Genomic DNA, 22,227 nt, shown 5'->3' on the forward strand with positions numbered 1-22,227 from the left:
TTGTATTCTACGTGGAATGCACTACGCAAAGCCTATAACCATCAACCAAATCGTGACATTCGAGTTTTCGAGTTACCTGCTATGGCAGTGTCTATTCGCGCGGCTTTTATGCTCAATTCAGTAAAACAGTTGCTACACAAGCTCCATGAATGTGATTGGAATGCTCAAGATCCATTGCCATAGCTTCTATTGCACGGAAACCTCAATTCACCATGAATGCTCCTCACGTGACAGTCGCGATTCACTGCTTCTTCCACTCCAAATACCACAAAAAGTTTGAGAAGATGATGATAGAGGTTGAATGCAAAAGGAATTTCGAAAAATGGTTGAGATTTGATGAAGAATTTTGGAATTGGAACTTTGGTGTTCTTGATGAAAACTTGAGAGAATGAAGAGTTTTCAGATCCAATCTTGGGGAATGTGTTTTTCTGTTGTGATTATGCAATGATTAAGTTTATATACATGAGCTTAATCCATCATTTAATCATGTAATTAGCAATTTGGCATTGTTAGTGAAAATGCAATTTCCAAATGAGGGTAAAAATGGAATTTCCTCATGACAGCACATGCCACCTGTTTTGACAGCTCATGCAACCTCCAAATACCATATGTGAACCATTGCAACTTGTTTCAACTTCATTGGTTGTGTATTTCTCAAATTCACATGTGTATGGCAAAATGTCCAATTTTAACCATTGCATTCTTCAAGCCAAATTCCAATTTACAAGGCCTATGCATGAAGTGATGATTCAAACACATTCCAAATGCCATTTATGAGGTGTAGCAAAAAGTCCCATTCAAAAATTCCAATTATTTTGCAAGTTGGACCATTTTGCCCCTAGTCCAATTTAACTGTCCAATTGAAAATTGACTTTTTGCATTGACCACTTTTGGGAAAATCCAATTATGCACCATGAAAGTACATGTCAAATGGAGTTTGTGCATATAAAGAACTTGCAATTTGGACAAACCATGTGGAAATTATGGCCTCCTGATTATGGGTCATTTTTGAATTTCACTGAGCCATAACTTTCCAACCATACATGGGATTTTCAAGTTCTTGGACTTTTTGGAAAGGTGAGAACAAGATCTACAACTTTCATGTTGAACAAATTTTCATTTGAAGCTTCCTTGGACACGTGGCTTTGAGGTCCAAAACTTTCCATTTTTGGAAACTTCAATTACAAGTCACTTTCTATTTTTGGCAGTTTTTGTCCTGACTTGATTTTCTTCATTTTTAAGCTTTGAGATGTCATTTAACACTTGTTCCAACATGTATGAAGTGTCTCCAACTCATTTCCACCTCCACATCCATCAGATCATGTACGGTTGACCACAGTTGACTTTTCATCTGATAGATGAATTTGGCAATGCATAGATCAAATTGAACCCCAATCTTCAACTGAAATGGCTCAAGGGTGAAACCCTAGCCTCAATAAGCACAATATAATCACAAAATGAACCCCATAACCATCAGAAACCTCATCTCCTGATCCAGCCCTGATTGGCCCAATACAACTGATTAGGGTTGACCAGTGGTCAAAACCCTAATCTCAAGGAATCTTCTTCAATCTCCTGATGACATCCAACCATGATGATGATGATGTATCATTGCAATCAAGATGAAGACCAACATCCATTGAGAATCATAACACCCTAATTCACAGCCCAATCCTCAGATGGCCATGACCAGTCAGTAAAACCCTAGGCTTGCACTTCGACTTCTCCATCTTCTGATCAAGACTTGGGAGAATGGCTTGCACAATGTAACCACATGATATGCAATATGCAATGCCTAATGACCTAAAAATGATATGCAATATATGTTATGATAGTCCCAAGAGAGGAGGGCAAATTTTGAGGTGTTACAAATGGGTTCATTTAGATACATGGATTCAGATATGGGGATAGTTGTTGTTGTGAGGTTGAAAGGTTGTACATGTGAAGAGGGTGTGTTAGTGTCAGAGTTATGGGGTCCAGAGGGAGTTGGAATGGAGATGGTGGGTTTAGAGGGAGACTAAGTGGGGCATGGTTGAGGTAGAGAGCAAGATATTTGCTTTAAACTAGAATTTAAAGGAGCTTTAGAGAGATTAGACTTACTTGAGGAAGAGGAGTCCAGAGGCGCAGGAAATCTGGTTTCAAAAGGTTCTCTCAACTTCAGAGTCTTCTTCTTCTTTGAATTATTAGAAGGCTCTCTCTTCCTCTTCATGAAGTTAGGTGGCTGCTCTGGAATCCAGTCCACGGAGAACTCAGAGATGTCCACTCCTTGAGATGCCAGATCCTGGAGATAATGAGCAATGACCTCTGGAGGATCTATCTTGGAGAAAAGATACATTGCGCAAGGTATATTCCTCTGATCCTTCAGAGCTTCCCAGGATGTGTCTAGAGTAGGCTTGACTAAGACTCTGTCAATAACCTCATGCTCTTCATATTTTTGGCATTCAGAGGCTTGCTAACATCCACAGTTACATCTTCCATCATGTTGATGGAGATTAGGTGGTCCACCATTCCACTCTCTATCAGGACGTCAGAGATGAGCCTTCCCATAGGAATGTAGTTTCTGGGATTCATGTGGTTTCTAGTATCCTTGACTGAATCCCTTAGATACTTGAAGAGTAATGTGGGCAGATTCAGCTTCAGTCCCTTTTGAAGGCAATACAGGATGAACTTCTGATCAGTGTTTATGTAATCTGAAGAGTTTGACGCTGGACAGTGGTGGATTGTACCCAGAATAATCTTCAACCAGACCCTCAGATTCTGGTGAAGTTCCTTGTTCTTGAAGGTCTTCCCTTTTGAGTTCTGTTTGAATATAGTGTGAACTATCTCTTGGGATATGTATTTTACCCTAAGGTTTATGTTATAAATCCTTATGCCGCCAGTTTTCTCCATATCCAGAAGCTTGACTATTGACTTCTCTGTGATGACCATTTTGACTCCCAGGACATAAGAAACTATGCAATGGTCATCATAGTCTGCGAATCTCTAGAATTCCTTAACGAGGAAGGTGTAGATTGGACCGTAGAGTCTCTGGAAGTAATTTCCCCAGCTTTGTTTCTCCAGTTTTGTAGTGAGATCAATGTCGTTGCGTTGCGTTTCAAGTTGTCAAAGTCCACTAGAGATTCACATAGAACTTTCAGCTTTTAAAAGGGAGTAGCAAGCTTTTTGTGAGGGGGGCGATCAAGAACATGTGGTTCCTTGTACGCAATTGTTAAGGTTGTAGCAGTTTGAGTAGTAGTTTGTTGGGGAGCTTCAGTGAGTTGTTCATTAGCTTCTATTTGCTGAGAATAGTTGTAAGTTTGTTGTTGTTGAGAATCCATAGAGTTAGAGAAGATGAAGATTGTGGTTGTTGAAGAAGGTTGAAGAAGTTGCAGAGAACCATGATCACAAGAGGGTTTGTGTAGGTTTGTGAGTGAAACGTGTGAAAGTAAGAATTATGGAAAGTATATATACACAACCACTTAGCATGTAAAACGACAACGTAATAAGAGAATAGGAAACATCAGCATTAATTATTCTAGAAATCTGAGTTGACACGCTTAGGAAGAATTAATTGCAGCTACAAGAGGGTTTGTGTAGGTTTGTGAGTGAAAAGTGTGAAAGTGAGAATTATGGAAAGTATATATACACAACCACTTAGCATGTAAAATGACAACGTAATAAGAGAATAGGAAACATCAGCATTAATTATTCTAGAAATCTGAGTTGACACGCTTAGGAAGAATTAATTGCAGCTAATGATGATAGTCTAATCTCAAAAATATGCACATTGCTCGAGGGGATCTCAACAGTTTGGCTCTTGAGTTCTGTGCTAGACAGTTGTCTAGAAGATCCAAGGCCATACGTCAGAGAGGCCGCATGTTGATGTTTCTGACATCAAGAATACCAAAGGGTTTTTGATTCAGAAGGATTCTATTCCGGATAGCATCTAACTGGTAGAAGTATCAGAACTAGAACCCGATGACCAACATATGATTAAGTCAGAGCCTATTAAACAAAATAGAAGAGAATCACGAGTTCAGAGTCATTCTGGGCAATTTGTCATGTTTAAATGTTTCAAAATGAAGGAAAATCTATCTTCAGCCAGGGGTTTTGTGAAGATACCATCCCATTGATGGTTTGTATCTATGAATTTTAAACTTAGTACCCCTTTCTGAACATAGTCTCTGATAAAATGATGTTTAATTTCTATGTGCTTCGCTCTGGAATGTAAAATGGGGTTCTTACTTAAACATATGGCCGCAGTATTATCACAAAAGATAAGGATGTTACTCTCATATATCTGAAGGTCCTCGAGCTGGTTCTTCATCCAGAGCATCTGAGTGTTGCATAGTGAAGCTAAAATGTATTATGCTTTTGCAGTTGACAGTGTTATGGTTGATTGTCTTTTGCTAGCCCATGAGATGAGGTTTCCTCCCAAAAACTAACAGTTTCCAGATGTGCTTTTGCGCTCCAGTCTATCTCCAGCGTAATCTGCATCACCCAGAAAGCCTATACTCTGATGTTTTCTTATACATCAGGCCAAGGTTAGGTGTTCCTTTTAGATACCTCAGGATTCTCTTAATAGTAGTTAAGTGAGATTCCCTTGGATCTAATTGGAATCTGCCACAGAGACACAGGCTGAATAAAATATATGGGCGCATAGCAGTCACATAGAGAAGAGAAACTGTCATACCACGATAAAGTTTTTGACAAACCTTTTGACTTACCTCTTCTTTCTCCAGAATGCAGGTAGGATGCATGAGAGTATTTGTTGGTTTGCTTTCTGACATTTCAAATTTATTCAGAATGTCTTTTATGTATTTGCTTTGATATACATAGGTAGCATCTGAAGCTTGTTTAATTTGAATCCCTAGAAATAATTTTAGTTCTTGCATCAGACTCATTTCAAATTCTGCCTGCATCATCTCAGAAAATTCTTGACAAACAGAGGGGTTAGCAGAACCAAAAATTATCTTATCAATGTATATCTGACATATCATAAGGTCGTTTCTGATGTTTTTACAGAAGAGAGTGGAATCGAATTTGCCTCTAATTAAATTATTTTCCAGAAGAAAAGAGCTTAGTCTTTCATACCAATCTCTAGGAGCTTGTTTCAGATCATAAAGAGATTTTTTCAGTTTAAAAACATGTTTTGGACATTTAGAGTTTTCAAACCCAGGAGGTTGATGAACGAACACCTCTTCAGAAATATATCCATCCAGAAACACACTTTTGACATCCATATGATACAATTTTATGGAGTGGTTTACAACAAAAGATACAAGTAAGCAAATTAATTCTAACCTGGCGATTGGAGCAAAGGTTTCATTGTAATCAATATCTTCTTGTTGACTGTAACCTTGTGCCACTAGTCGTGCTTTGCTTCTGACCATTTCACCATTTTCATTGAGTTTGTTTCTGTATACCCATTTGGTTTCAATCACATGAGTTCCCTTGGGTCTTGGTACAAGATCCTAGACGTCGTTCTTTTCAAATTGATCAAGTTCTTCTTCCATTTCCATAATCCATTCTTTATATTGAAGAGCTTCTTCACAGGACGTTGGCTCTATCAGAGATACTAGTCCCATAAGTGTTTCTTCAGAACCTTTTAATGTTGATCTTGTTTTTTCAGGTTCATTTTTGTTCCCCATAATCAGTTCTTCAGAAACATTTTATCTATTTCTTGATCTTTTCTGATTGATTGAGACTTTAGGTGCTTCTGACATTCCCTTTTCTGCTTCTTCAGATTCTTTAGTCTTTTCATCAGAACCTGCAAGTGTCATCTCCAACTCTGCAAAATTCTCAACTAGCTTTGACTTTTCAGAGTCAAGCTTATCATCAAATCTGACATGTATTGATTCTTCCATAATTAATGTTTCTATATTGTATACTCTATAGCCTTTAGAGCGTTTTGAGTATCCCAACATAATACATTTTTGTGCTTTAGAGTCAAACTTGTTCAGATTATCTTTAGTATTTAGGATAAAACATGAACATCCAAAAGGATGAAAATAGGAAATGTTGGGTTTTCTTCCCTTACACAGTTCATAAGGAGTCTTCTCCATAATAGGTCTAATAGTGATTATATTCTAAATATAACATGCTGTATTCGCAGCTTCAGCCCATAAGTGCTTAACTACATTTGTTTCATTGATCATGGTTCTGGCCATTTCTTGGAGAGTCATATTCTTCCTTTCTACAACTCCATTTTGTTGTGGAGTTCTAGGACAGGAGAAATCATGGGATATTCCATTTGAATCAAAAATCTCTTCAAAAAGTTTGTTTTCAAATTCGCCACCATGATCACTTATGACTCTGATGATTTTATAGCCAAATTCATTTTGCAGTTTTGAGCAGAAACTAGTGAACACAAAATGTGACTCATTCTTGTGTCTTGGGAATTTTACCCATGTCCAACGACTATAATCATCAACAATGACAAATCCATACTTCTTACCATTGACTGACGTTGTATTAACAGGTCCAAACAAGTCAATGTGTAGAAGTTCCAGAGGCTTAGAGGTAGAAACAACGTTTTTATTTTTGAAAGTTGTTTTAGAAAATTTCCCCTTCTGACTAACTCATTTATAGACATTAAACATTTTACATTTTGATCTTTTAGATCTGAAAGCTTGATTTTGTAAATGTTGTTCTTCCTCTTACCAGTGAAAAGGATTGTGTCATTTTTCTGATTAATAGCTTTGCAAGTTTTTTGATTAAAGATTATATCATAATCGTTATCACTTAATTGACTTATAGATAAAAAGTTGTGCATTAATCCTTCAACATAAAGGACATCAGAAATAGAGGGAAGAGATCCATTATCAACCATTCCAGATCCTCTGATTCTTCCTTTCTAATTTCCTCTAAAGCCTACGAAGTCAGCGTCTTTAAGTTCTAGGCTTTGGAACATATGCTTTCTTCCCATCATGTGTCGCGAGCATCCAGAGTCCAAGTAGCATGATTGGTGTTTTAACTCTGCTGCACAAGATATCTGCAACATATATTATTTTATCTTTTGGTACCCATAATCTTTTGGGTCCTTTATGATTAGTTCTCCTAGAGTTTCTGGAAACTTTGGGTTTTCTGGCAGTATCAAAAAAAAATTGTTTGTGCATGTGTGTAATGATAAGAAAAGGAGATTTAGGTTTGTCTTCTGCATAAGGTATTAACTCATCTTCATCAGAGTCATATTCAACTCCTCTTTTCTTATTGTGACTAACACCATAAATCATATAAGTCATTTTGCTTCTTTCAAGCCCATTGTTCAGAAAATGTAAAACTTTTTCATATTTATCTATGATGGTGTCAGAAGTTGGTGGAGCTTTGGAAAGAGTTTCTTCAAGTTTTAAATAGTTTTTGGTTGAAAATTCATTTTCTTTTTCAAGGATAAAATTGTTTCCTTTAAGTTCAGAAACTTCTTTCTCAAATTTATCACACTCTTCAACAGTTTCTTCATGAACCCTTTTTAGGATCTTGAATTTCTATCGAAGCCTCTTATAAGAGCTTAGAGATTCTGATAAACAGGCTTCTAGATCAGAACGAGAGAAATCAGAAAATAGCTCTTCAGAGTCAGATTCCTTTTCGAATGAACTTCCAGATGTGGTAGCCATGGATACAATATTTTCTTGTTCTTCTTCAGAGTCGGATTTTGAAGCGTCAGACTCAGAGTCATCCCAGGTTACCATGAGCCCCTTCTTAGATTTGAAGGAGATTTTCTTGAATCCTTCTTTTTTGGAACTATCTTTCTTTAGTTTTGTACATTCATTTCTATAGTGTCCAGGTTCTTTACATTCATAGCAGGTTACCTCTTTGTTTGGTCTACCTCTGGAAGTTGACTCTGGACGATCTCCCTTCTGTCTGGGTCTTCTGAAGTTGTTATTACTTTTTCTCCATATTTGTTTGATTCTTCTGGATAAAAGAGATAACTCTTCTTCATCATCAGAATCTTCCTTTTTATAGTCATCGTCGTCGTCTTCTTCAGCTTGAAAGGCTTTGTTCCTTTTTAGCTTTCTTCTTTCTGATATGGACTTCAGAGCCACTGATTTGCTTTTATTTTGAGGTTCATCTTCCTCTAGCTCTATCTCATGACTCCTGAGGAAGCTAATGAGTTCTTCAAGGCTTATGTTGTTCAGATCCTTGGATAACTTTAAAGCAGTAACCATAGGTCTCCATTTCTTCAGAAGACTTCTGATTATCTTTTTAACATGATCTGCAGTTGCGTATCCTTTGTCCAGAACCTTGAGTCCTACAACTAAATTATGGTATCTAGAAAATATTACCTCAACAATTTCATCATCATCCATTCTGAAGGCTTCATATTTTTGGATTAAGGCCAGAGGCCTTAGTCTCTTTGACTTGATTATTGCCTTCGTGAGTCATCTTTAGGAATCAAAAATTTCTTTAGTTGTTTCACTGTTTGTGATATTTTTGTACTCATTGTAGGATATTGCATTCAGTAGAATATTTTTGGCTTTGTGGTGATTCTTGAAGTCATGCTTCTGATCATCACTCATTTTTCTTCTTGCAATGACATACCAAGAGCAGATACAAGTGGTTCATAACCATTTGTAACAATGTCCCATAGGTCAGCGTCATAGCCTAGGAAGAAGCTTTTAACTATGTCCTTCTAATAATCAAATTTCTCTCCATCGAACATTGGAGGTTTAACATTGTAGCTATCTCTTTCATTGGTTTTAGCCATGATGTTTTTCTCACACTCGATCTCTCTACACTGTTAAGTGTTTGATTCAAAAATCAATAACAGAGTCGAAGCTCTGATACCAATTGAAGGTAGAGAAAAACAAGAAAGGGGGTTTGAATTGTTTTCACTGACAATAAAAACTTTTAGCAATGCTACACACACAAAGATAATAGCAAACAACAAAGAAGTTTTATCCTGGTTCACTTGAAAATCAAAGTTACTCCAGTCCACCCAGCCAAAGGTGATTTCGCCTTCAACAAGGACTTAATCCAATAATATATAAAGATTACAACAAATGTCTAAGAGTACAACAATGTCTTAGCCCTCTCAAGTCTACAGACTTCACAAGTCACTTGAGGAATTTACAACAACTATTGAGAATTACAAGAATGTGTTTGGTGCTTCTAGATAAGCAGTAAGAGCACAATTAAAAACAATGATCAATGATCACACTTAGAGCAACAACTCGTGTGAGATAACTGAAATATAAAATAACAAGAGTTTATTATATGATTCAAATTGGATATGCAAAATTCTTGTGTGATCGATTCGTCTTGGTATGATGATAGATTGGCCTTTTTATAGTGCTTGGAGATGTTACCGTTGGAGAGAATATTGATGGCGATATCTTGCCAGTAATGGGACTTCATGACATTGATTTTCTTGTCCTTTCCATAAAAGTCTTGGAGTGTATTCAATATTATCCATATAGAGATTCATACCAAACTTTTAATACTTCTTTGTTAAGTTATTGATTCTGGTTGGTCAGATGATCTGTTGGCCGCGATTTAGAGAGCACGGAAATCAGATTCTTTTCTCAAATCTTGTATTCTCCAGATAGTTGTTTGTTGTGTCTTCTTCAGATAGTTCTTTGACTGATCTTCAGATGGAGCATCTTTAGAGTCTACAGATGTACATTTATCAGAGTCTTTGGATTCCTCATAGTCTTCAGATTTTGTATGTTATTTTCTTGGATATGCTTACAATCAGCGTCAGATATGATTCATTTAATTTATGAATCAGCTGTTCTGGACTTGGTTTGACGTCAGATAGTGTTCCATCAGATTTAGTTTACCTTAAAGTCCTGCACACTTAGAGAATTTATTAGGGTACCAAATTGTTTCATTCTTTGTTATCATCAAAACTTAAGAGATATATTGCATAACCAAAATCTTGTTCTAACAAATACAACATCATGGTTTCAACACAATAACACCAAATAACATGTAAAGATCATGGAATAACACATAAACGTATGGGGACCAACAACAATCATGCATAGATCATGAATTTTAAAACCCTAGCTCCCAATTTCATGAGTTTCTCCCATCCAAAGTTAATATAACTAAGGACTCACATTGATTGGTGAAGATGATGTAGCATATGAGATAAAGTTGGTGATGATGATGATGATTCCACGGAGTTCCTCATCTTTTTCCATTCCTCCTCTTCTTCTTTATCTCTTTCTTTTTTCCTTTCTATTTTTCTTTTTTTCCTTTCTCTATTTCTCTTTTATTGGTTTTATTTTCCTTCCTCTTGTTCTAATTCACTTCTTCTTATTCTTCTTATCACCACATAATTATATAATATATAATATAAAGAAATGATAGAAAATATCTTAATTGAGATTTGTCTTCTAGTACCAATTTACCATTTAACGATGTTACCAAAATGTTTGTTCTTGTACTTATTAATAAAGGTCGGTCTATTTTAATAAGAATTAATCCCTTATGGGTCCACTGACTACTCTATTTGTCCCAATGACAACAACAGACAACTAATTGAGCATTTAAGGAAATATGGGATATTACATTCTCCCCCCTAACATTGAAATTTGTCCCCGAATTTCTTCGACTTAAAGAAAGAAGCAGTTATTACAACACCGTCTTAGGTCAACACATGACTTGCTTTAGTTCAATCCTCTGACATACTCAATCTTCCAACTTATCTTCACTGGCAAATTTCCTTCTTTCATGACCTCTTAAAACTTCACAATCTTAACCATTCTCTTATTCCAATATTTGATTAACTTCTAACTATTTTCCTACTCAACTCATCTGATATGTCGCTTTGAAATCCTTGGTCATGGGTCTTCCTAAGGTCCCCAACTTCCCCTTCTGATATTGAGTTAACCAAAACCATAACCACGACATCTTATTCTGTTCGATAGTTAATACTTATTAAATGTTCATGAGATGGTTTACTAATTCCTTGACTAAACGTAATACTTACGACTCTTCTCTTATAAATGCTTCAGCAATTGAGACAAAATTTATAATCTACCTATTGATAACCCTATCAACTTCACTTGACTTGATACTATATAGTACGAGCATATACACCCGATGCTTCACTTATCTCGTACAACCCTAAATAAGATAACACACTTTGAATGAGATTGTCTTACTTCCATTGCAATGAGTAGTTATCTCTCTGAACATCCATAAGACTTAACAATTCTCTCCTATTAAAAACTCTTTACTGTGCAATTTCTAATCGAACACCATGGAACACCTGGAATACACAGGTACTACTAACTAGCTTATAGAACTTCATAAAAAATCCATACTTCCCTCTCAGCATCTGCTTCCCAAAATCGTACCAGAACCTTACCAATCATTCCCAGGAAGAATAACCTTTTTGCCGACACAAAGACGGAGAAATAAAACAACCAACTATCAAAGATAGATACACATGAGTGACACGACTACGACCATAAGAATGTAAAATCTTCAAAAATCTTCTCTGCTAGTTATAATCAATTTAACTTAGTCTGGAAATATTTGGATCCTATTATTATAATCCATCCTAAGTCCTTCATAGGGTTCTGACCCACTCATGGGTTCTGCTGACACGGAGTTCAGCCAACTGGCGAAATAATATTATTAAGTGTAGGTGTTTAATTGGCTGCATTATATGGTAAAACACTAATGTCTTGACTGATGTCATGACATGTATGTGTGACTACATTGTAGTTACTGCAGGACTAGCTAACACAGGATTATTGAATGCTGTGACATTCATACCTGTCAACAGATACTAAGGAACAGAAGTTCTGTTAGAACTTAGTATTCATTTGCAGTCTGGTTATCAAGGAAGAACCAGACCTGGCATAAGGCCTACTGACTGAATGTCAAACTGGATGTTGTGACATTCATCATTGACAGCAGCTACTGAAGATTAGGGAGAGTGGTGTTCTGCTATACTTCAGCATATTACTTAGTCTGTTCTTCAAGAGAATAACAGAACTAACTTAAGGCCAATTGTGTAAATGTTAAGTTGGACACTTTGACATTTATTAATGTAAGTTGTTACTGTAGTATGGTCATTTTGATCATGTACAGGTCAGCAAATTTGTACAGTCTGTTTTCTGGAAAAACAGACTCAGCATATGGACCTTGATGTCAAGCTGAATGTCGTGACATTCATTCCTGACAGCATATGCTAAATTGTAGGTTGTTTAGTTTTCTGTTTCAGCTTTTTCTCAGGCTATTCTTTAGGGATTCAACAGCTGAGAGAAAATCCAGGAAATCAACAACCAAGCTACATTCAATGAACCTAACAAATAGCCTATTTGTTAGCAACCTAAATGTTGAATTTGAGGGAACTTGTCTGACCTAAAATTCAGGAAAATACAGGTGCAAAAGCCCAGGTGCTGCAATATAAAAAGGAACGCATTCCTTCATTCAGTTTCGGGGATTTTGAGGCGTGAAGATTTAGTGTGTCCATCATACTTCACTGCTGTATTTTGTGAGTCTAGTATTAGACGTATCTTGTAAGCCAAGTCATTATCAAGTAGATGATAGCTTTGGCATAGGGTGTTCATTGAGTTGTAAGTGTTGTGTCACTCAAAGCTTTTAAGCATGAGTGCTGTGTATCTTGATTTAAGCTGTGAAGCATAATCAAGAGTTGTTTTTGAAGTGTGACTTCAAAGTGTCTTTAATATCACTGAGGTGATTGAGGGGGAGTGAGTAGGAACTCTGATCTTAGGTTAAGATTGAAATTGCATTGGGTAGGGATTAAGTGAGAAGTTGTAAACGGGTGAGTTTAGCTTTGAATTGATAATACTAATAGTGGATTTCCTCCCTGGCTTGGTAGCCCCGATGTAGGTCATGTTGGACTGAACTGGGTGAACAATTACTTGTGTTATTTACTGCACTTACTGTTAAGTTCTGCATAATCCCTGTCTGTGCAGAATTGGATGTCATAACAACCAGTGTGACATCCAAAGTCTGATAACTAGAATTTCAATTGGCATCAGAGCAGGCACCCTGCCTGTGAAGTTCTGGGTGAGATCTAGGGAAGTTACTTTCTAGTACCATGGACAAGGATTTAGGACACTCAAACAGACCACCCATGTTGGATGGATCTAATTATGATGACTGGAAGCCTCGTATGATAGCCTTCTTAAAGTCTCTAGACAGCAAAGTCTGGAGAGCTGTCAACAAGGGATGGGAACATCCAACGAGGACAGATGAAGATGGAGTCAGTGTGCAGATTCCTGAAGAAGATTGGGACAAGGAACAAGAGGCATTAGCTCTTGGAAATTCCAAAGCCTTGAATGCACTGTTCAATGGAATCACTAAGAACATCTTCAGGCTGGTGCACCATTGTGAACTAGCTAAGGAAGTTTGGGATACCCTCAAGGTAACTCATGAAGGTACTTCCAAGGTGAAGATGTCCAAACTTCAGATGTTGACAACCAAGTTTGAAAATCTGAGGATGAAAGAGGATGAGACTATTCATGACTTTCACATGAATATTCTTGAAATTGCAAACACCTCTGGTGGACTAGGTGAGAAAATGACTGAAGAGAAACTTGTAAGAAAGATTCTCAGGTCCTTGCCTAAGAGGTTTGCTATGAAGGTCACTGCCATAGTGGAGGCTCAGGACATCAGCAATATGAAGGTAGATGAGCTCATTGGTTCTCTCCAAACCTTTGAAATGGGCTTAGGTGAGTATGCTGAGAAGAAGAAAAGCATAGCCTTTATATCTAATGCTGAAGAGGAGTCAGAAGAAGGATATACTGGAGGTGATGAAAGTATATCAGAAGCCTTAGCCATGCTTGGGAGGCAATTCAACAAGTTCATGAAGAAGATTGATCAAAGAGGTAGACCTAATGTCAAGAATATCCCGTCTGACATTAAGAAAAGATCAACTTCTGAGGAGAAGCTCAACCATGGGAAGGGAATCCAATGTCATGGTTGTGAAGGGTATGGACACGTCAGAGCTGAATGTCCTACTTACCTCAAATTGCAAAATAAGGGGCTAACTATCACATGGTCTGAAGGAGATTCTGAAAGTGAATCTGAAGGAGAATCTGCCAAACATGTTACTGCACTAACCAGTGTGTGTGTCTCTGAAGATGACACAAGTGCAGATGAGCTGACATTTGATGAACTTGCTGCAGCATATAAGAAGCTGTGTACCACCAGTGCAGAAGTGCGTGCACAAGGAGAAAAGCAGAAGAAACTCATCAAGGAACTGGAAGATGAGAGACAGAAGCAACTGTCTGCCATAGAGGGGCTAAATGATGAGATAGCCCTGCTGACCTTCAAGCTGAACCAGATGACCAAATCCATCAGAATGATGAATAAGGGAACTGACACCTTGGAAGAAATTCTAAAAGTGGGACAGCAGTCTGGAACCAAATCTGGGCTAGGATTTGGAAAAAGAGCTGAACACAAACGCCCAAAGGCTAGAGTTCAGAAGTTCAAGCAGATGTCAAAGCCAATGTCTCAACATCGAGGAGCTAGGATGAATGATCATCAGAAGAGGAAATACCAGAATTGGAGGTGTCACCACTGTGGCAGGCTTGGACATATAAAAGCCTTCTGCTACTGGATTCATGGTTTCCCTAACAGAGCCTCACATGTCAGACCAAAGCATAAAACACGTAAGCGATGTGTTCCCATTAAGAAGCAACAATGGTATGCTAGGATAGCACACACTGCCCTAAGGGCTTCTTCCAGAGAAGACTGGTACTTTGACAGTGGATGCTCAAGACATATGACTGGTATGGAAAATCTACTGGTAGATATTCAACCTCACACTACCAGCTATGTGACTTTTGGTGATGGTGCCAAAGGAAAAATAAGAGGTGTGGGCAAACTGGACTGTTCTGGAGTGCCAAAACTGAATAATGTGTTGTTAGTAAGAGGACTAACTGCGAACCTCATCAGCATAAGTCAGCTGTGTGATCAAGGTTTTCATGTTCAGTTTACTAAGGAGCTGTGCATTGTGACAAATGGTGACAATCAGGAAGTTATGAGAGGAACCAGGTCCAAAGACAACTGCTACCTGTGGGAACCTGAACTCTCTAACTTTTCCACAACATGCTCCTCAGCCAAGGAAGAACAGGAGGTGAAGCTGTGGCATAGAAGACTTGGACATCTCCACTTACGGGGAATGAAGAAGATCATATCCAAGGAAGCAGTCAGAGGAATTCCAAAGCTTCTGATTGATGAAGGAAGATTCTGTGGAGAATGCCAGGTGGGCAAGCAAACCAAGATGTCACACCCGAAGCTGGGACATTCCACAACCTCCAGAGTTCTGGAACTGTTGCACATGGACCTAATGGGACCTATGCAGGTTGAAAGTCTTGGTGGGAAGAAGTATGCTTACGTGGTGGTTGATGACCATTCCAGATACACGTGGATAAGCTTCATCAGAGAGAAGTCAGATACATTTGATGTCTTCAAAGATCTGTGCATAAGACTTCAAAGGGAAAAGGACAGTTGTGTGGTCCGGATTAGAAGTGATCATGGTACTGAATTCAAGAATTCCAAGTTTGATGAGTTTTGCTCGTCTGAAGGAATAAGCCATGAGTTCTCCTCTCCTATAACTCCTCAGCAGAATGGAATAGTTGAAAGAAAAAATAGAACTATCCAAGAATCTGCCAGAGCAATGATTCATGCAAAGAAGCTCCCTATGCACTTTTGGGCTGAAGCAATGAATACCGCGTGCTATGTTCACAACAGAGTCACCTTGAGAAAAGGAACCTCCTCCACTCTGTATGAAATATGGAAGGGCAGAAAACCCACTGTGAAGTACTTTCATATTTTTGGAAGTAAATGCTACATTCTCACAGATCGTGAACAGAGAAGGAAGCTAGATCCCAAAAGTGATGAAGGCATATTTCTGGGATACTCCACTAACAGCAGAGCCTACAGAGTGTTCAACTACAGGACCAATGTCCTGATGGAATCCATAAATGTCATTGTGGATGATAAAGAGGAAGGAACCGATGTCATGGAGGATGTTGAAACATTCCTTGACAGTCCGACTGACAGTCCAGTCAAGTCTGAAGAAGTACAGGAACCTCCTCCTGAATGTGAAGTAGAGGCACCCTCCAAAGGGCCATCTATCAGGATTCAGAAAGACCACCCTAAGGATCTTATCATAGGGGATCCCACCAGTGGTGTAACTACCAGGTCAAGAGGAATAAACTCAAATTCCTGCTTTGTTTCCAAGGTTGAACCAAAGAATGTGAAAGAAGCCCTGACTGATGAATACTGGATCATTGCCATGCAAGAGGAACTCGAGCAGTTCACAAGGCATGAAGTATGGGAGCTAGTTCCAAGACCTGAAGGGTCCAACATCATTGGTACCAAGTGGATCTACAAAAACAAATCTGATGAGAAAGGAGTAATTACTAGAAATAAAGCAAGACTAGTAGCTCAAGGATACACTCAAGTAGAAGGGGTAGACTTTGATGAGACATTTGCTCCTGTGGCTAGACTTGAGTCCATCAGATTGTTGTTGGGGGTAGCATGCATCCTGAAGTTTAAGCTATTCCAAATGGATGTGAAGAGTGCATTCTTGAATGGCTACCTGAATGAAGAAGTTTATGTGGAACAACCCAAAGGGTTCTGTGATCCTAACCAACCTGAGCATGTATACAAGTTGAAGAAAGCCTTGTATGGGTTGAAGCAAGCACCCAGAGCTTGGTATGAAAGGTTAACCGAATTTCTGACCTCAAATGGATACAGAAAGGGTGGCATTGATAAAACCTTGTTTGTAAAGGATGAAGAAGGCAAAATCATGATAGCTCAAATCTATGTTGATGATATAGTCTTTGGTGGAATGTCAGAACAAATGGTTAAACAATTTGTTCACCAGATGCAGTCTGAGTTTGAAATGAGTCTAGTGGGAGAACTGACCTATTTCCTTGGAATGCAAGTAAACCAAATGGAGGACTCTATGTTTCTCTCCCAAAGCAAGTATGCCAAGAACATAGTTAAGAAGTTTGGTATGGATAATGCCAGGCACAAGAGGACTCCTGCTCCTACTCATCTGAAGTTAACCAAAGATGATGGAGGGCCTAGTGTCGATCAATGCCTGTACAGAAGCATGATAGGTAGTCTACTGTATCTAACTGCAAGTAGACCTGATATTTCTTATGCAGTTGGAGTATGTGCCAGATACCAAGCAGAGCCCAAGGTGAGCCACTTGAATCAAGTCAAAAGGATTCTCAAGTACATCAATGGGACGTGTGACTATGGGATGCTGTATTCACATGGGTCTGAGCCTGTCCTATCTGGGTACTGTGATGCTGATTGGGCTGGAAGTGCTGATGACAGAAAAAGCACATCAGGTGGATGTTTCTTCTTAGGAGAAAACCTCATATCGTGGTTCAGCAAGAAGCAGAATTGTGTCTCTCTGTCCACTGCAGAGGCTGAATACATAGCTGCAGGAAGCAGTTGCTCCCAACTGGTCTGGATGAAACAGATGCTCACTGAGTACAATGTCTCTCAAAATGTCATGACATTGTTCTGTGATAATCTCAGTGCCATCAATATCTCCAAGAATCCCATCCAACACAGCAGGACCAAACATATTGACATTAGGCACCACTTCATCAGAGATCTGGTGGAAGACAAGGTGATCACTTTGGAACATGTAGCCACGGATCTTCAACTGGCTGACATATTTACAAAGGCTCTGGATGCTACTCAGTTTGAAAACTTAAGGAGCAAACTGGGAATATGTCTCTCTGAGACCTTATAGCAACCACTGATGTTTGGGATAAATTGTTTAATATCTCTGCCTATTAAACAATTTGTACTAGGCTATGATGGGTCAACAGATCATAGCTATGCTGCTTACAACAAGGGTGGATACAAGAGGGTAAGGAGACACCCTACAGAGAGGAGGCCAATGTACCTGCAGGAGTTCAAGGATGTTGTTCATGCAGGAGTGGTTCTGGATGTCAGAAACAAAATCATGGCATCTGATATGGTGGTACCTACTGTAAAGCAAAAGTGGGTGATCACTTGATCGAAGCTGTGAAGCAAGATCAAATGGATGTTAACTTGGTTGAAACTGTGAAGTAAAACCAAGTCTGGAACTCTGTCATTGTGCTTTGGCTATGTTGTTGGCTTTGGCAACATTTGTGACAAAAAGGGGGAGTAATAACCACCAATACCCCTGACAAACAGAGTGGGTCTCTACAACAGACTCTCATGACAGATCTGAAGATTCCCCCCCCCTGCAGCTGATGTTGAAGTTTAGGTGCAACTTCTCATATGTGTGTGCTGCTATGTGAAGTTTTTTCTTAACTTCCATGTGTGTGAGTGTGCTGCCACTCTAAGTGTATTAGCTAGTATTATTCCGCTGCTATGAACTCTGTTATGGGGATCAAAGTGTTTTAGCCAAAAATTTGCCAAAGGGGGAGTTTGTAGGTGTTTAATTGGCTGCATTATATGGTAAAACACTAATGTCTTGACTGATGTCATGACATGTATGTGTGACTACATTGTAGTTACTGCAGGACTAGCTAACACAGGATTATTGAATGTTGTGACATTCATACCTGTCAACAGATACTAAGGAACAGAAGTTCTGTTAGAACTTAGTATTCATTTGCAGTCTGGTTATCAAGGAAGAACCAGACCTGGCATAAGGCCTACTGACTGAATGTCAAACTGGATGTTGTGACATTCATCATTGACAGCAGCTACTGAAGATTAGGGAGAGTGGTGTTCTGCTATACTTCAGCATATTACTTAGTCTGTTCTTCAAGAGAATAACAGAACTAACTTAAGGCCAATTGTGTAAATGTTAAGTTGGACACTTTGACATTTATTAATGTAAGCTGTTACTGTAGTATGGTCATTTTGATCATGTACAGGTCAGCAAATTTGTACAGTCTGTTTTCTGGAAAAACAGACTCAGCATATGGACCTTGATGTCAAGCTGAATGTCGTGACATTCATTCCTGACAGCATATGCTAAATTGTAGGTTGTTCAGTTTTCTGTTTCAGCTTTTTCTCAGGCTATTCTTTAGGGATTCAACAGCTGAGAGAAAATCCAGGAAATCAACAACCAAGCTACATTCAATGAACCTAACAAATAGTCTATTTGTTAGCAACCTAAATGTTGAATTTGAGGGAACTTGTGTGACCTAAAATTCAGGAAAATACAGGTGCAAAAGCCCAGGTGCTGCAATATAAAAAGGAAGGCATTCCTTCATTCAGTTTCGGGGATTTTGAGGCGTGAAGATTTAGTGTGTCCATCATACTTCACTGCTGTATTTTGTGAGTCTAGTATTAGACGTATCTTGTAAGCCAAGTCATTATCAAGTAGATGATAGCTTTGGCATAGGGTGTTCATTGAGTTGTAAGTGTTGTGTCACTCAAAGCTTTTAAGCGTGAGTGCTGTGTATCTTGATTTAAGCTGTGAAGCATAATCAAGAGTTGTTTTTGAAGTGTGACTTCAAAGTGTCTTTAATATCACTGAGGTGATTGAGGGGGAGTGAGTAGGAACTCTGATCTTAGGTTAAGATTGAAATTGCATTGGGTAGGGATTAAGTGAGAAGTTGTAAACGGGTGAGTTTAGCTTTGAATTGATACTACTAATAGTGGATTTCCTCCCTGGCTTGGTAGCCCCCAGATGTAGGTCATGTTGGACTGAACTAGGTGAACAATTACTTGTGTTATTTACTGCACTTACTGTTAAGTTCTGCATAATCCCTGTCTGTGCAGAATTGGATGTCATAACAACCAGTGTGACATCCAAAGTCTGATAACTAGAATTTCATTAAGGAACTTCGAGTTATCAACGAGACAATGCTACCAAAGGACTTTAACAAATCAAGGATGCAAATGTGATTTTTCAATACTACTCACAGAGTTACACAACTCGGTCACACATCTGGAGATGACATTGTACTTCCTATCCAAAATCATTCATATTAGTGTCCTGCTTCATATCACGGTATTATAGGTCGTACTCTTACTCATTAATAAGTTGAGTCACATGCTTAACTTCAGGAATATATCATTCCCACTCCTTATTGGAAGTATAACTCATGAATCCTGTCAATAGGTTAGAGCATTATTGTACACATCAGGTAGTACTCTCATGGGGCTCTACATTTGAGGCCATGGAATCTGAGAGAATTATCCAATGTCATACTATGAATAACCACTTACACCTTACTAACACATATGAAAGATATTGAATTGATCTCTTCAAGATCATCACTTGGTAAGTCTCTTCCAGCTTCACTCCTTACGAGTCTCATTAGTCATAACAATGATACTCCCTAAGGCTTACTCATATAGAGTATAATTCACTAGGGTGTTTCCCCAACGTCTAACTTCTTTGATATCTCTACAGATGATCAACTATGAAACACACCTTCAAAATTTATAATTTCAAAACTACCAATCTGACTTGTAATAACTTGCAACTTCATTCTCAAACTTGCACATCTATGATGGCACAAAAATAGGATTCCAAATTTACTTAGTTCCAACAAGATGTGAACATCATACTTCGTGATAAACCAATCCAATCACTACTTAGGAAGATGGAACAGTAACCCGACTTCTAATAAGCCACTCCTACTCTTGTCAACCAAATAATATGCATGCAATATGAACCTTGACACTCCCACACACTTATTAACTTGGATTCCCTTCCGGATTTAACACCCATTGAACACTTCACCACACATAAGCCACTTATTTGAACGACTCGTAACCGGTAACTCTTATCAACTACATATAAAACCATACGGCATAGTTTATTCCATGATTCATACTTACTTTTGTGCCTAAGCTTAGCTCACTCTTAGTTGCTTGCAATAGACTTGGACTCTCAAAACACAAAACTCACATGCTTTAAATAAAGAGTGTGATACTCCACTACTTAACCCAACACAAGATAATCAATTACACATACTTGCAACCAGGATACTACTATCACATAATTACTTAGTACCAAAGTAAAAACTCTCTCTCTTTCTCTAATTCACCTTACTCAAGAAATCTTCGTACATAAACGATCATCAGTTGCGCGCTCTTACCTTGGCATTGATGAAAACCTTAATGATCTCATTATGCATTCTTCCGGAATGCCTCCGAACGATGGTAATCCTCTTAACTCCAATTTATAAAACCATTCTACTAAAATTTCCTTGAACCTGAAATGCTTACTCTCTCTCCCAACACAAATCTCTTTCAATTATTCCTTCGGCAATTCAACATTTCCAAAACAGTCTCATACTGACAATGAATTTCAGATGAACTATCCTAAACCTATTTCCTTTCTAAGATTGGGTATACTTGGTTTATCTCCTACCCTTCATCTAATGCATACATTTTTCACTTGTAATAGGCAGTCATGTCCTCGAGCCTCTTCGTATACTTAACTACCTTAAACACTAAAAAAACGATTAATGTCAATATCTCTCGAGCCTTCAATTGTTTGGAAGGTAACATTTCGAACATACTCTCATTCTCCCAAGATGCTCTAGTGACCTTACGAGATAAGACACATGTACACCACCTCGCTCTCGAGCCACACATCCATAAGTTAAAACTACCTCTATATGGCACATGACATACAATATTGCCCAAAATAAAATCTAATATCTATGTACAATATCTATAACTGTACAAAATACACAATGGAAGATCACAATCAAACAAAATCTTTGAAACATCATCAAGCAGCACCGATTGCCTTTATCCAGTAAAAACACATTAAAGTAGCTACGATAATGGGATGAGATAATAATCTCATTGAGTTCCCTTATCCTATGGGTCCACTCGACTCTATAGGGCTTCTAATCAATTTCTCGACTTAAGTCATTCAAAGAGAATAAAAACTTAAGCATCTCGAGGATTTTTGCATTGTATAGAAACATGCACTTGAGTTCATCAACTCAAATAAGTCACTAATCGGAAACTGTAGCTAAGTACCTTTCTTCAGCCAACCCTACGTCTAGGATCATCGACACGGGTCACATATCCTTGTATCATGCTTCGACTTTCTGGTGGATTTCGGATTCTCCATGGGAATCGTACCTACTTCAAGAATCATCACTCCATATGGGGACTCAATACCCATTTTGAGCCTTTTTCCTTGTATGGGACTATAACCCATTTTGAGGTTCACCTTGTGGATTTCAGATTCTCCATGAGACTTTAACCCATTTCAAGAATCGTAGCTCCATATGGGACTCAAACCCATTTCGAGCCTTTTCCTTGTATTGGACTCTAACCCACTTTAAGGACCACGTCATATATGGAACT

The sequence above is a fragment of the Lathyrus oleraceus genome, chromosome 4, assembly GCF_024323335.1.
Source record: "Lathyrus oleraceus cultivar Zhongwan6 chromosome 4, CAAS_Psat_ZW6_1.0, whole genome shotgun sequence".
Lineage (NCBI taxonomy): Eukaryota > Viridiplantae > Streptophyta > Magnoliopsida > Fabales > Fabaceae > Lathyrus > Lathyrus oleraceus.